Genomic DNA, 12,329 nt, shown 5'->3' with positions numbered 1-12,329 from the left:
TTGATCTTGGCTGGAAACGTTGAATGATGCCAAACACTGGGAAACTGGAGCTTGCGTTATGCTGGTTTTACTACTAATGGTGTGCCATACGGAAGCTCAAGCACCTTCCTCTGGATTAGTGTTGTGAACCCTCCAGGAGCTCTTGTTATATTTTTCTGAACTTCAACTTGATGTGTTTATCTATCAATGGCCGGGTAAGGAAGAACGAGTCAACGATCTTGTTTCTATTATGACAAACATGATCTATTTTTCACTGACTTTGCACCACCATTGTTTTATCTCTTCTTTAAGCATGGGACTCGAGCACCGTTCCCAAACAGACGAGGTGGCCGAGTGGTTAAGGCGATGGACTGCTAATCCATTGTGCTCTGCACGCGTGGGTTCGAATCCCACCTTCATCGTATTTTTTCTTTATAGTCTGCATTTAAACATAGACCAAAGTCTTTCAACCTCCCTGTGAAAGACAGGAATGAGTACAGATATGGAAATAGAGATGTAAAAATAAGTTCATTGGTGCAGGCGGAGAATGAAATTAGTCAAAGACTTTCCTCGTAGGTTTCCATTCTTTACTATTATAGGAGCCAAAATCAGCGCAGTTAGTAAACTCCCAAGCTTACATCCCAAATTCTTTTTTCTTTTAGTTGTCTGCCTTTTACATGTTCCTTTTGCCATCATTCTGACCTGCTATCTAAACTCATGAACCTGTTCAGCATCCTACTCAATACATACATACCCGTAAAAGTACATACTCAAACGCATACCGACAATGTATCACCAACATAAGCACACACGCTTTCGCAAATCAGATGTATGATGACGTACTGAACACATGCAGAGATATACAGCCATTTTTACACAACCAGAAATTCATATACCTGGAGATCTACCTAGGTAAAACCCATGGTTTCTTTGCACTTTCTGTTGTTGGCTGTGAGCAAGCAGCAGGTGGCCTTGTAGCTCAGTGGCAGAGCACTGGTCTCGTAAACCAGGGGTCATGAGTTCAAACCTCATCAGGGCCTCGGGCGGATTATTTTCAAAAAGCACGGGGAAGAGAAGCCAGAGTTGCACCATCTACAGAGAACCTTTTATGACGGGATGCATCCTCATAATTGAAGTCTTCCACAGAAGGAGTGAAATAGAGTTCGAGAGGAAGGCCTAATGTTTTCAGGCAAAGACTGACAAAAACCTTGCAATGTCGCATGTAGCTGCTTTGGTGAAAAGACTGTTCAAGTTCACAATGCAACGGAGGGGTGTTCCCCATCTCCATACAATCATCTCTTTGATAATGTAAACGTGCCAGGCGTGTTGAAAGACAAAGACAGACACAACCGCACATACCAGTTGAAGAAAGACAGCCAGCAAACACATTTGTATAGAGGTAAGCAAGCCTCAATTAGAGATGTGAGTCCCTCCGTTTCTGCGGGAGTCCACAAGTTTATTAAAAAATGAACACATATCTTTCATGTTCTAATGATTACCAATCTTTCTGATTAGCTCTGCATAGCTCCAATGGCTATGTGTGTGTGTGTGTGTGTATGTGCCCGTGTGTGTAGGGGAAGGGGTCAGTAGATGTGTTCACGCAGAGCAAGTTGCATACATCGCCAACAGCCATTCTCTCCTGCTCCTGTGCATCCAGTTCGGAAGCGAACCCACCCAATTGTTCTATATGTCTGCTACCCTGACCGCATTCACACATCATTGGCTATTAGTATGCAGCTTGTGGGTGCTGTCAATGGGATATAAGCACCATTCCCCATGTCTGCAATAGCTAGACCAGATTCTGAGGTATGATGAGCAGGGGTCCAGGCACTTCGCCTGACAAACGCCGGGCTTAGCCCTGCCGGGCCTAGCCCTGAGGGGCCTAACTGGGCATGGCCCTGTGTAAGGTAGGGTGAGCAGGGGACCACTTGCAACTAACCTTCGGCACCAATCAGGCATGGAGAGGTCTGTGCAAATGCCCAGCCCTTTAGCAATCTCGATCTGCAAAACCTTCAACTCCTAATTCTCATGGCTCCCAGAAGCCCTAGCCCATATGCAAATGAGGCGAGTTCCTATCAGCATCCTTGTTCTGCTTGATTTTATCAAAGTGACTGCCTGATTAGTGAAAGGGTATTTATTCTCAGAGGTTTGCTTCAAAGGCGATAATGCAGTAAATAGACAACATTATTCTTTGTAAGTTGATATTGTCTCCTGGATCCTACTCCAGTAACCCTTTTTCTACCTTTACAAATGTCTTCCGTAAGTGGTGCTCAGCAGAAAATGGAGTATAATAACAGTTGACATTTTTTATTTTCTGTTCTATTTTCAAAAACCCTCCGTAGCTGTATTTAAAGCGCAAACACCCCATAAATAACTTGCAATGAGTATTCCATGTCTAAAAGGCAGAGGAGCTGTCATACAACATTAACTGACAATCAAGGAAACCTTGAGGTGAACCAAAAAATGTCCAGAACATTTATTGGTTCAATAATTCAGTTTTGAGGTGAATTAATAAAAAGTTCCAAAGTTGCTCCAGGTGAGGCTTGAACTCACAACCTCGGCATTGCTCACTGCATGTACTGCTGTATAAGTACCGCGCGCTAACCGATTGCGCCACTGGAGCTGCTGTGTTTTGGTTTTCGACATGAAACTACACCCACAAACACACACACAAGTGTACAAAAGCACCCACAAGCTCTGGCATTGTCTTTTTAGCTGACACCAAATTATGGGTGCCTTGTAGTGCCCATATTGTGCCACTGGAGCTTACCTTTTAGCCTGATATACACTTTGTCACTGATGTTCAGCCAATGGTGCAGTCAAATGTCCCTTCTACATTTTTGTCATGCTGCAGGCAGTGCCACTGGAGCCAGCATGATGCTCTTCCTCATATTCAACACGTGTCAATTGAAACACCTCCCAATGTCATCTTGGCGATGCCTATAAACACCCCAGGACTTTGATGAATTTTTCTCAACAGCAAGTGAGGCAGTTTTCCTGCAAACGGCTGGATGTACCTCAACAAGGAACGCATTGTGGTTCTATTTTGAAGATGTTTGTGTTATTACCTGTAAAGACTTGAATGCCTAACATAATCCCTGTAGACGAGGTGGCCGAGTGGTTAAGGCGATGGACTGCTAATCTACTGTACACGCGTGGTTTCGAATCCCACCTTTGTCGATTTTAACTTTTGAAATCTTTTTTAAACATCTGCATTGCTCTAAGCACCATTGCCATTGGCTTTCAAAGAACATACAGACAAAAGTGAAAATATGCATGTTAGTTGATTAAGAAGGACACAAACAAGGTTGTCGTGTTACTGGCAGGAATGCAATCTGCTGTGCTTGACTACCCTTTGAGCCAGAATCCGGATAGAAATTTAAAAAAGCAAAGGTAATATCCATATTGTCTCTCTGCTGCCATGTACATGTTTTTTTCAACTTTCACGCATCACATCTCCTCATTAGTCACCCTAAAATTGCACGGAATACGCACAAATTAGCTGCTCCTCAAAAAATCGGCCAGAAAAAAACAGGTCAAATCACAATCATATACATACATTCTCACACACCCTTCAAATATGTCTACCCAGTAAACATCATGTTGTGTGCTCGTTGTGTTGCTGTTATGCGTCGTAACCTGAGGGGCTCTGTAGCTCAGTGGCAGAGCACTGGTCTTGTAAACCAGGGGTCGTGAGTTCGATCCTCATCAGGGCCTCCAAATGGTAATTTTCTTGAACATTGTTGAATAGGAACTGATATTGCACATTGTACCTGTGCAACCTTTTACCAATGGATTCGGGCCTATAACAAAGCCACAAGCGCAAGGTGTCTGAATAGTCTGTGGGGAAGGTCGGCTTTCTGGACCTAATTTCTTCAAGAAAAAGACCTTGATAATCTTGTGATGACAGATGCAGATGATCACGGTGAAGCCCTTACTCTATTGAACAGTACAGCGGTTCTGGGTTGCACGCCTTTCTCTATTTTCAGGGACGTTGATGTGGCAAAATTTAATTGGAAAAGGGTTATTGCCATCACTCACTATTTAAATTCAATGACATCACAGGAAGCAGCAGCATCTGAACTTTGATCTTGGCTGGAAACGTTGAATGATGCCAAACACTGGGAAACTGGAGCTTGCGTTATGCTGGTTTTACTACTAATGGTGTGCCATACGGAAGCTCAAGCACCTTCCTCTGGATTAGTGTTGTGAACCCTCCAGGAGCTCTTGTTATATTTTTCTGAACTTCAACTTGATGTGTTTATCTATCAATGGCCGGGTAAGGAAGAACGAGTCAACGATCTTGTTTCTATTATGACAAACATGATCTATTTTTCACTGACTTTGCACCACCATTGTTTTATCTCTTCTTTAAGCATGGGATTCGAGCATCGTTCCCAAACAGACGAGGTGGCCGAGTGGTTAAGGCGATGGACTGCTAATCCATTGTGCTCTGCACGCGTGGGTTCGAATCCCACTTTCGTCGTATTTTTTCTTTATAGTCTGCATTTAAACATAGACCAAAGTCTTTCAACCTCCCTGTGAAAGACAGGAATGAGTACAGATATGGAAATAGAGATGTAAAAATAAGTTCATTGGTGCAGGCGGAGAATGAAATTAGTCAAAGACTTTCCTCGTAGGTTTCCATTCTTTACTATTATAGGAGCCAAAATCAGCGCAGTTAGTAAACTCCCAAGCTTACATCCCAAATTCTTTTTTCTTTTAGTTGTCTGCCTTTTACATGTTCATTTTGCCATCATTCTGACCTGCTATCTAAACTCATGAACCTGTTCAGCATCCTACTCAATACATACATACCCGTAAAAGTACATACTCAAACGCATACCGACAATGTATCACCAACATAAGCACACACGCTTTCGCAAATCAGATGTATGATGACGTACTGAACACATGCAGAGATATACAGCCATTTTTACACAACCAGAAATTCATATACCTGGAGATCTACCTAGGTAAAACCCATGGTTTCTTTGCACTTTCTGTTGTTGGCTGTGAGCAAGCAGCAGGTGGCCTTGTAGCTCAGTGGCAGAGCACTGGTCTCGTAAACCAGGGGTCATGAGTTCAAACCTCATCAGGGCCTCAGGTGGATTATTTTCAAAAAGCACGGGGAAGAGAAGCCAGAGTTGCACCATCTACAGAGAACCTTTTATGACGGGATGCATCCTCATAATTGAAGTCTTCCACAGAAGGAGTGAAATAGAGTTCGAGAGGAAGGCCTAATGTTTTCAGGCAAAGACTGACAAAAACCTTGCAATGTCGCATGTAGCTGCTTTGGTGAAAAGACTGTTCAAGTTCACAATGCAACGGAGGGGTGTTCCCCATCTCCATACAATCATCTCTTTGATAATGTAAACGTGCCAGGCGTGTTGAAAGACAAAGACAGACACAACCGCACATACCAGTTGAAGAAAGACAGCCAGCAAACACATTTGTATAGAGGTAAGCAAGCCTCAATTAGAGATGTGAGTCCCTCCGTTTCTGCGGGAGTCCACAAGTTTAATAAAAAATGAACACATATCTTTCATGTTCTAATGATTACCAATCTTTCTGATTAGCTCTGCATAGCTCCAATGGCTATGTGTGTGTGTGTGTGTGTATGTGCCCGTGTGTGTAGGGGAAGGGGTCGGTAGATGTGTTCACGCAGAGCAAGTTGCATACATCGCCAACAGCCATTCTCTCCTGCTCCTGTGCATCCAGTTCGGAAGCGAACCCACCCAATTGTTCTATATGTCTGCTACCCTGACCGCATTCACACATCATTGGCTATTAGTATGCAGCTTGTGGGCGCTGTCAATGGGATATAAGCACCATTCCCCATGTCTGCAATAGCTAGACCAGATTCTGAGGTATAATGAGCAGGGGTCCAGGCACTTCGCCTGACAAACGCCGGGCTTAGCCCTGCCGGGCCTAGCCCTGAGGGGCCTAACTGGGCATGGCCCTGTGTAAGGTAGGGTGAGCAGGGGACCACTTGCAACTAACCTTCGGCACCAATCAGGCATGGAGAGGTCTGTGCAAATGCCCAGCCCTTTAGCAATCTCGATCTGCAAAACCTTCAACTCCTAATTCTCATGGCTCCCAGAAGCCCTAGCCCATATGCAAATGAGGCGAGTTCCTATCAGCATCCTTGTTCTGCTTGATTTTATCAAAGTGACTGCCTGATTAGTGAAAGGGTATTTATTCTCAGAGGTTTGCTTCAAAGGCGATAATGCAGTAAATAGACAACATTATTCTTTGTAAGTTGATATTGTCTCCTGGATCCTACTCCAGTAACCCTTTTTCTACCTTTACAAATGTCTTCCGTAAGTGGTGCTCAGCAGAAAATGGAGTATAATAACAGTTGACATTTTTTATTTTCTGTTCTATTTTCAAAAACCCTCCGTAGCTGTATTTAAAGCGCAAACACCCCATAAATAACTTGCAATGAGTATTCCATGTCTAAAAGGCAGAGGAGCTGTCATACAACATTAACTGACAATCAAGGAAACCTTGAGGTGAACCAAAAAATGTCCAGAACATTTATTGGTTCAATAATTCAGTTTTGAGGTGAATTAGTAAAAAGTTCCAAAGTTGCTCCAGGTGAGGCTTGAACTCACAACCTCGGCATTGCTCACTGCATGTACTGCTGTATAAGTACCGCGCGCTAACCGATTGCGCCACTGGAGCTGCTGTGTTTTGGTTTTCGACATGAAACTACACCCACAAACACACACACAAGTGTACAAAAGCACCCACAAGCTCTGGCATTGTCTTTTTAGCTGACACCAAATTATGGGTGCCTTGTAGTGCCCATATTGTGCCACTGGAGCTTACCTTTTAGCCTGATATACACTTTGCCACTGATGTTCAGCCAATGGTGCAGTCAAATGTCCCTTCTACATTTTTGTCATGCTGCAGGCAGTGCCACTGGAGCCAGCATGATGCTCTTCCTCATATTCAACACGTGTCAATTGAAACACCTCCCAATGTCATCTTGGCGATGCCTATAAACACCCCAGGACTTTGATGAATTTTTCTCAACAGCAAGTGAGGCAGTTTTCCTGCAAACGGCTGGATGTACCTCAACAAGGAACGCATTGTGGTTCTATTTTGAAGATGTTTGTGTTATTACCTGTAAAGACTTGAATGCCTAACATAATCCCTGTAGACGAGGTGGCCGAGTGGTTAAGGCGATGGACTGCTAATCTGCTGTACACGCGTGGTTTCGAATCCCACCTTTGTCGATTTTAACTTTTGAAATCTTTTTTAAACATCTGCATTGCTCTAAGCACCATTGCCATTGGCTTTCAAAGAACATACAGACAAAAGTGAAAATATGCATGTTAGTTGATTAAGAAGGACACAAACAAGGTTGTCGTGTTACTGGCAGGAATGCAATCTGCTGTGCTTGACTACCCTTTGAGCCAGAATCCGGATAGAAATTTAAAAAAGCAAAGGTAATATCCATATTGTCTCTCTGCTGCCATGTACATGTTTTTTTCAACTTTCACGCATCACATCTCCTCATTAGTCACCCTAAAATTGCACGGAATACGCACAAATTAGCTGCTCCTCAAAAAATCGGCCAGAAAAAAACAGGTCAAATCACAATCATATACATACATTCTCACACACCCTTCAAATATGTCTACCCAGTAAACATCATGTTGTGTGCTCGTTGTGTTGCTGTTATGCGTCGTAACCTGAGGGGCTCTGTAGCTCAGTGGCAGAGCACTGGTCTTGTAAACCAGGGGTCGTGAGTTCGATCCTCATCAGGGCCTCCAAATGGTAATTTTCTTGAACATTGTTGAATAGGAACTGATATTGCACATTGTACCTGTGCAACCTTTTACCAATGGATTCGGGCCTATAACAAAGCCACAAGCGCAAGGTGTCTGAATAGTCTGTGGGGAAGGTCGGCTTTCTGGACCTAATTTCTTCAAGAAAAAGACCTTGATAATCTTGTGATGACAGATGCAGATGATCACGGTGAAGCCCTTACTCTATTGAACAGTACAGCGGTTCTGGGTTGCACGCCTTTCTCTATTTTCAGGGACGTTGATGTGGCAAAATTTAATTGGAAAAGGGTTATTGCCATCACTCACTATTTAAATTCAATGACATCACAGGAAGCAGCAGCATCTGAACTTTGATCTTGGCTGGAAACGTTGAATGATGCCAAACACTGGGAAACTGGAGCTTGCGTTATGCTGGTTTTACTACTAATGGTGTGCCATACGGAAGCTCAAGCACCTTCCTCTGGATTAGTGTTGTGAACCCTCCAGGAGCTCTTGTTATATTTTTCTGAACTTCAACTTGATGTGTTTATCTATCAATGGCCGGGTAAGGAAGAACGAGTCAACGATCTTGTTTCTATTATGACAAACATGATCTATTTTTCACTGACTTTGCACCACCATTGTTTTATCTCTTCTTTAAGCATGGGACTCGAGCACCGTTCCCAAACAGACGAGGTGGCCGAGTGGTTAAGGCGATGGACTGCTAATCCATTGTGCTCTGCACGCGTGGGTTCGAATCCCACCTTCGTCGTATTTTTTCTTTATAGTCTGCATTTAAACATAGACCAAAGTCTTTCAACCTCCCTGTGAAAGACAGGAATGAGTACAGATATGGAAATAGAGATGTAAAAATAAGTTCATTGGTGCAGGCGGAGAATGAAATTAGTCAAAGACTTTCCTCGTAGGTTTCCATTCTTTACTATTATAGGAGCCAAAATCAGCACAGTTAGTAAACTCCCAAGCTTACATCCCAAATTCTTTTTTCTTTTAGTTGTCTGCCTTTTACATGTTCCTTTTGCCATCATTCTGACCTGCTATCTAAACTCATGAACCTGTTCAGCATCCTACTCAATACATACATACCCGTAAAAGTACATACTCAAACGCATACCGACAATGTATCACCAACATAAGCACACACGCTTTCGCAAATCAGATGTATGATGACGTACTGAACACATGCAGAGATATACAGCCATTTTTACACAACCAGAAATTCATATACCTGGAGATCTACCTAGGTAAAACCCATGGTTTCTTTGCACTTTCTGTTGCTGGCTGTGAGCAAGCAGCAGGTGGCCTTGTAGCTCAGTGGCAGAGCACTGGTCTCGTAAACCAGGGGTCATGAGTTCAAACCTCATCAGGGCCTCGGGCGGATTATTTTCAAAAAGCACGGGGAAGAGAAGCCAGAGTTGCACCATCTACAGAGAACCTTTTATGACGGGATGCATCCTCATAATTGAAGTCTTCCACAGAAGGAGTGAAATAGAGTTCGAGAGGAAGGCCTAATGTTTTCAGGCAAAGACTGACAAAAACCTTGCAATGTCGCATGTAGCTGCTTTGGTGAAAAGACTGTTCAAGTACACAATGCAACGGAGGGGTGTTCCCCATCTCCATACAATCATCTCTTTGATAATGTAAACGTGCCAGGCGTGTTGAAAGACAAAGACAGACACAACCGCACATACCAGTTGAAGAAAGACAGCCAGCAAACACATTTGTATAGAGGTAAGCAAGCCTCAATTAGAGATGTGAGTCCCTCCGTTTCTGCGGGAGTCCACAAGTTTAATAAAAAATGAACACATATCTTTCATGTTCTAATGATTACCAATCTTTCTGATTAGCTCTGCATAGCTCCAATGGCTATGTGTGTGTGTGTGTGTGTATGTGCCCGTGTGTGTAGGGGAAGGGGTCGGTAGATGTGTTCACGCAGAGCAAGTTGCATACATCGCCAACAGCCATTCTCTCCTGCTCCTGTGCATCCAGTTCGGAAGTGAACCCACCCAATTGTTCTATATGTCTGCTACCCTGACCGCATTCACACATCATTGGCTATTAGTATGCAGCTTGTGGGCGCTGTCAATGGGATATAAGCACCATTCCCCATGTCTGCAATAGCTAGACCAGATTCTGAGGTATGATGAGCAGGGGTCCAGGCACTTCGCCTGACGAACGCCTGACAAACGCTGGGCTTAGCCCTGCCGGGCCTAGCCCTGAGGGGCCTAACTGGGCATGGCCCTGTGTAAGGTAGGGTGAGCAGGGGACCACTTGCAACTAACCTTCGGCACCAATCAGGCATGGAGAGGTCTGTGCAAATGCCCAGCCCTTTAGCAATCTCGATCTGCAAAACCTTCAACTCCTAATTCTCATGGCTCCCAGAAGCCCTAGCCCATATGCAAATGAGGCGAGTTCCTATCAGCATCCTTGTTCTGCTTGATTTTATCAAAGTGACTGCCTGATTAGTGAAAGGGTATTTATTCTCAGAGGTTTGCTTCAAAGGCGATAATGCAGTAAATAGACAACATTATTCTTTGTAAGTTGATATTGTCTCCTGGATCCTACTCCAGTAACCCTTTTTCTACCTTTACAAATGTCTTCCGTAAGTGGTGCTCAGCAGAAAATGGAGTATAATAACAGTTGACATTTTTTATTTTCTGTTCTATTTTCAAAAACCCTCCGTAGCTGTATTTAAAGCGCAAACACCCCATAAATAACTTGCAATGAGTATTCCATGTCTAAAAGGCAGAGGAGCTGTCATACAACATTAACTGACAATCAAGGAAACCTTGAGGTGAACCAAAAAATGTCCAGAACATTTATTGGTTCAATAATTCAGTTTTGAGGTGAATTAGTAAAAAGTTCCAAAGTTGCTCCAGGTGAGGCTTGAACTCACAACCTCGGCATTGCTCACTGCATGTACTGCTGTATAAGTACCGCGCGCTAACCGATTGCGCCACTGGAGCTGCTGTGTTTTGGTTTTCGACATGAAACTACACCCACAAACACACACACAAGTGTACAAAAGCACCCACAAGCTCTGGCATTGTCTTTTTAGCTGACACCAAATTATGGGTGCCTTGTAGTGCCCATATTGTGCCACTGGAGCTTACCTTTTAGCCTGATATACACTTTGCCACTGATGTTCAGCCAATGGTGCAGTCAAATGTCCCTTCTACATTTTTGTCATGCTGCAGGCAGTGCCACTGGAGCCAGCATGATGCTCTTCCTCATATTCAACACGTGTCAATTGAAACACCTCCCAATGTCATCTTGGCGATGCCTATAAACACCCCAGGACTTTGATGAATTTTTCTCAACAGCAAGTGAGGCAGTTTTCCTGCAAACGGCTGGATGTACCTCAACAAGGAACGCATTGTGGTTCTATTTTGAAGATGTTTGTGTTATTACCTGTAAAGACTTGAATGCCTAACATAATCCCTGTAGACGAGGTGGCCGAGTGGTTAAGGCGATGGACTGCTAATCTGCTGTACACGCGTGGTTTCGAATCCCACCTTTGTCGATTTTAACTTTTGAAATCTTTTTTAAACATCTGCATTGCTCTAAGCACCATTGCCATTGGCTTTCAAAGAACATACAGACAAAAGTGAAAATATGCATGTTAGTTGATTAAGAAGGACACAAACAAGGTTGTCGTGTTACTGGCAGGAATGCAATCTGCTGTGCTTGACTACCCTTTGAGCCAGAATCCGGATAGAAATTTAAAAAAGCAAAGGTAATATCCATATTGTCTCTCTGCTGCCATGTACATGTTTTTTTCAACTTTCACGCATCACATCTCCTCATTAGTCACCCTAAAATTGCACGGAATACGCACAAATTAGCTGCTCCTCAAAAAATCGGCCAGAAAAAAACAGGTCAAATCACAATCATATACATACATTCTCACACACCCTTCAAATATGTCTACCCAGTAAACATCATGTTGTGTGCTCGTTGTGTTGCTGTTATGCGTCGTAACCTGAGGGGCTCTGTAGCTCAGTGGCAGAGCACTGGTCTTGTAAACCAGGGGTCGTGAGTTCGATCCTCATCAGGGCCTCCAAATGGTAATTTTCTTGAACATTGTTGAATAGGAACTGATATTGCACATTGTACCTGTGCAACCTTTTACCAATGGATTCGGGCCTATAACAAAGCCACAAGCGCAAGGTGTCTGAATAGTCTGTGGGGAAGGTCGGCTTTCTGGACCTAATTTCTTCAAGAAAAAGACCTTGATAATCTTGTGATGACAGATGCAGATGATCACGGTGAAGCCCTTACTCTATTGAACAGTACAGCGGTTCTGGGTTGCACGCCTTTCTCTATTTTCAGGGACGTTGATGTGGCAAAATTTAATTGGAAAAGGGTTATTGCCATCACTCACTATTTAAATTCAATGACATCACAGGAAGCAGCAGCATCTGAACTTTGATCTTGGCTGGAAACGTTGAATGATGCCAAACACTGGGAAACTGGAGCTTGCGTTATGCTGGTTTTACTACTAATGGTGTGCCATACGGAAGCTCAAGCACCTTCCTCTGGATTAGTGTTGTG

The 12,329-nt window shown here is 43.5% G+C and overlaps 13 non-coding genes across 13 annotated transcripts; 10 read left to right on the top strand and 3 right to left on the bottom strand.

Moving 5' to 3' along the window:
- The first annotated feature begins 319 nt into the window (after positions 1 to 319).
- TRNAS-GCU (transfer RNA serine (anticodon GCU)) lies at positions 320 to 401 on the top strand. Its single transcript has one exon. It is a non-coding gene; the product is annotated as a tRNA-Ser (tRNA).
- Positions 402 to 947: 546 nt separating this feature from the next.
- TRNAT-CGU (transfer RNA threonine (anticodon CGU)) lies at positions 948 to 1,019 on the top strand. The gene has a single exon. It is a non-coding gene; the product is annotated as a tRNA-Thr (tRNA).
- A 1,488-nt stretch (positions 1,020 to 2,507) lies between these two features.
- On the bottom strand, positions 2,508 to 2,602 carry TRNAI-UAU (transfer RNA isoleucine (anticodon UAU)). The gene is made up of 2 exons: positions 2,565 to 2,602; positions 2,508 to 2,543 (listed from the first exon to the last, which is right to left on the bottom strand). It is a non-coding gene; the product is annotated as a tRNA-Ile (tRNA).
- Positions 2,603 to 3,082: 480 nt separating this feature from the next.
- Positions 3,083 to 3,159, top strand: TRNAS-GCU (transfer RNA serine (anticodon GCU)). Its single transcript has one exon. It is a non-coding gene; the product is annotated as a tRNA-Ser (tRNA).
- A 465-nt stretch (positions 3,160 to 3,624) lies between these two features.
- On the top strand, positions 3,625 to 3,696 carry TRNAT-UGU (transfer RNA threonine (anticodon UGU)). The gene has a single exon. It is a non-coding gene; the product is annotated as a tRNA-Thr (tRNA).
- A 687-nt stretch (positions 3,697 to 4,383) lies between these two features.
- On the top strand, positions 4,384 to 4,465 carry TRNAS-GCU (transfer RNA serine (anticodon GCU)). The gene has a single exon. It is a non-coding gene; the product is annotated as a tRNA-Ser (tRNA).
- Positions 4,466 to 5,011: 546 nt separating this feature from the next.
- Positions 5,012 to 5,083, top strand: TRNAT-CGU (transfer RNA threonine (anticodon CGU)). The gene has a single exon. It is a non-coding gene; the product is annotated as a tRNA-Thr (tRNA).
- A 1,488-nt stretch (positions 5,084 to 6,571) lies between these two features.
- Positions 6,572 to 6,666, bottom strand: TRNAI-UAU (transfer RNA isoleucine (anticodon UAU)). The gene is made up of 2 exons: positions 6,629 to 6,666; positions 6,572 to 6,607 (listed from the first exon to the last, which is right to left on the bottom strand). It is a non-coding gene; the product is annotated as a tRNA-Ile (tRNA).
- Positions 6,667 to 7,688: 1,022 nt separating this feature from the next.
- Positions 7,689 to 7,760, top strand: TRNAT-UGU (transfer RNA threonine (anticodon UGU)). The gene has a single exon. It is a non-coding gene; the product is annotated as a tRNA-Thr (tRNA).
- A 687-nt stretch (positions 7,761 to 8,447) lies between these two features.
- TRNAS-GCU (transfer RNA serine (anticodon GCU)) lies at positions 8,448 to 8,529 on the top strand. Its single transcript has one exon. It is a non-coding gene; the product is annotated as a tRNA-Ser (tRNA).
- A 546-nt stretch (positions 8,530 to 9,075) lies between these two features.
- Positions 9,076 to 9,147, top strand: TRNAT-CGU (transfer RNA threonine (anticodon CGU)). The gene has a single exon. It is a non-coding gene; the product is annotated as a tRNA-Thr (tRNA).
- Positions 9,148 to 10,646: 1,499 nt separating this feature from the next.
- Positions 10,647 to 10,741, bottom strand: TRNAI-UAU (transfer RNA isoleucine (anticodon UAU)). The gene is made up of 2 exons: positions 10,704 to 10,741; positions 10,647 to 10,682 (listed from the first exon to the last, which is right to left on the bottom strand). It is a non-coding gene; the product is annotated as a tRNA-Ile (tRNA).
- Positions 10,742 to 11,763: 1,022 nt separating this feature from the next.
- On the top strand, positions 11,764 to 11,835 carry TRNAT-UGU (transfer RNA threonine (anticodon UGU)). Its single transcript has one exon. It is a non-coding gene; the product is annotated as a tRNA-Thr (tRNA).
- Positions 11,836 to 12,329: the final 494 nt, after the last annotated feature.

This window comes from Ambystoma mexicanum, chromosome 13, assembly GCF_040938575.1.
Source record: "Ambystoma mexicanum isolate Mex_15411 chromosome 13, UKY_AmexF1_1, whole genome shotgun sequence".
NCBI classification, from domain to species: domain Eukaryota; kingdom Metazoa; phylum Chordata; class Amphibia; order Caudata; family Ambystomatidae; genus Ambystoma; species Ambystoma mexicanum.
Note: the sequence above shows the minus strand (reverse complement) of the source record. Positions and strands in the feature narration are given on the sequence as shown.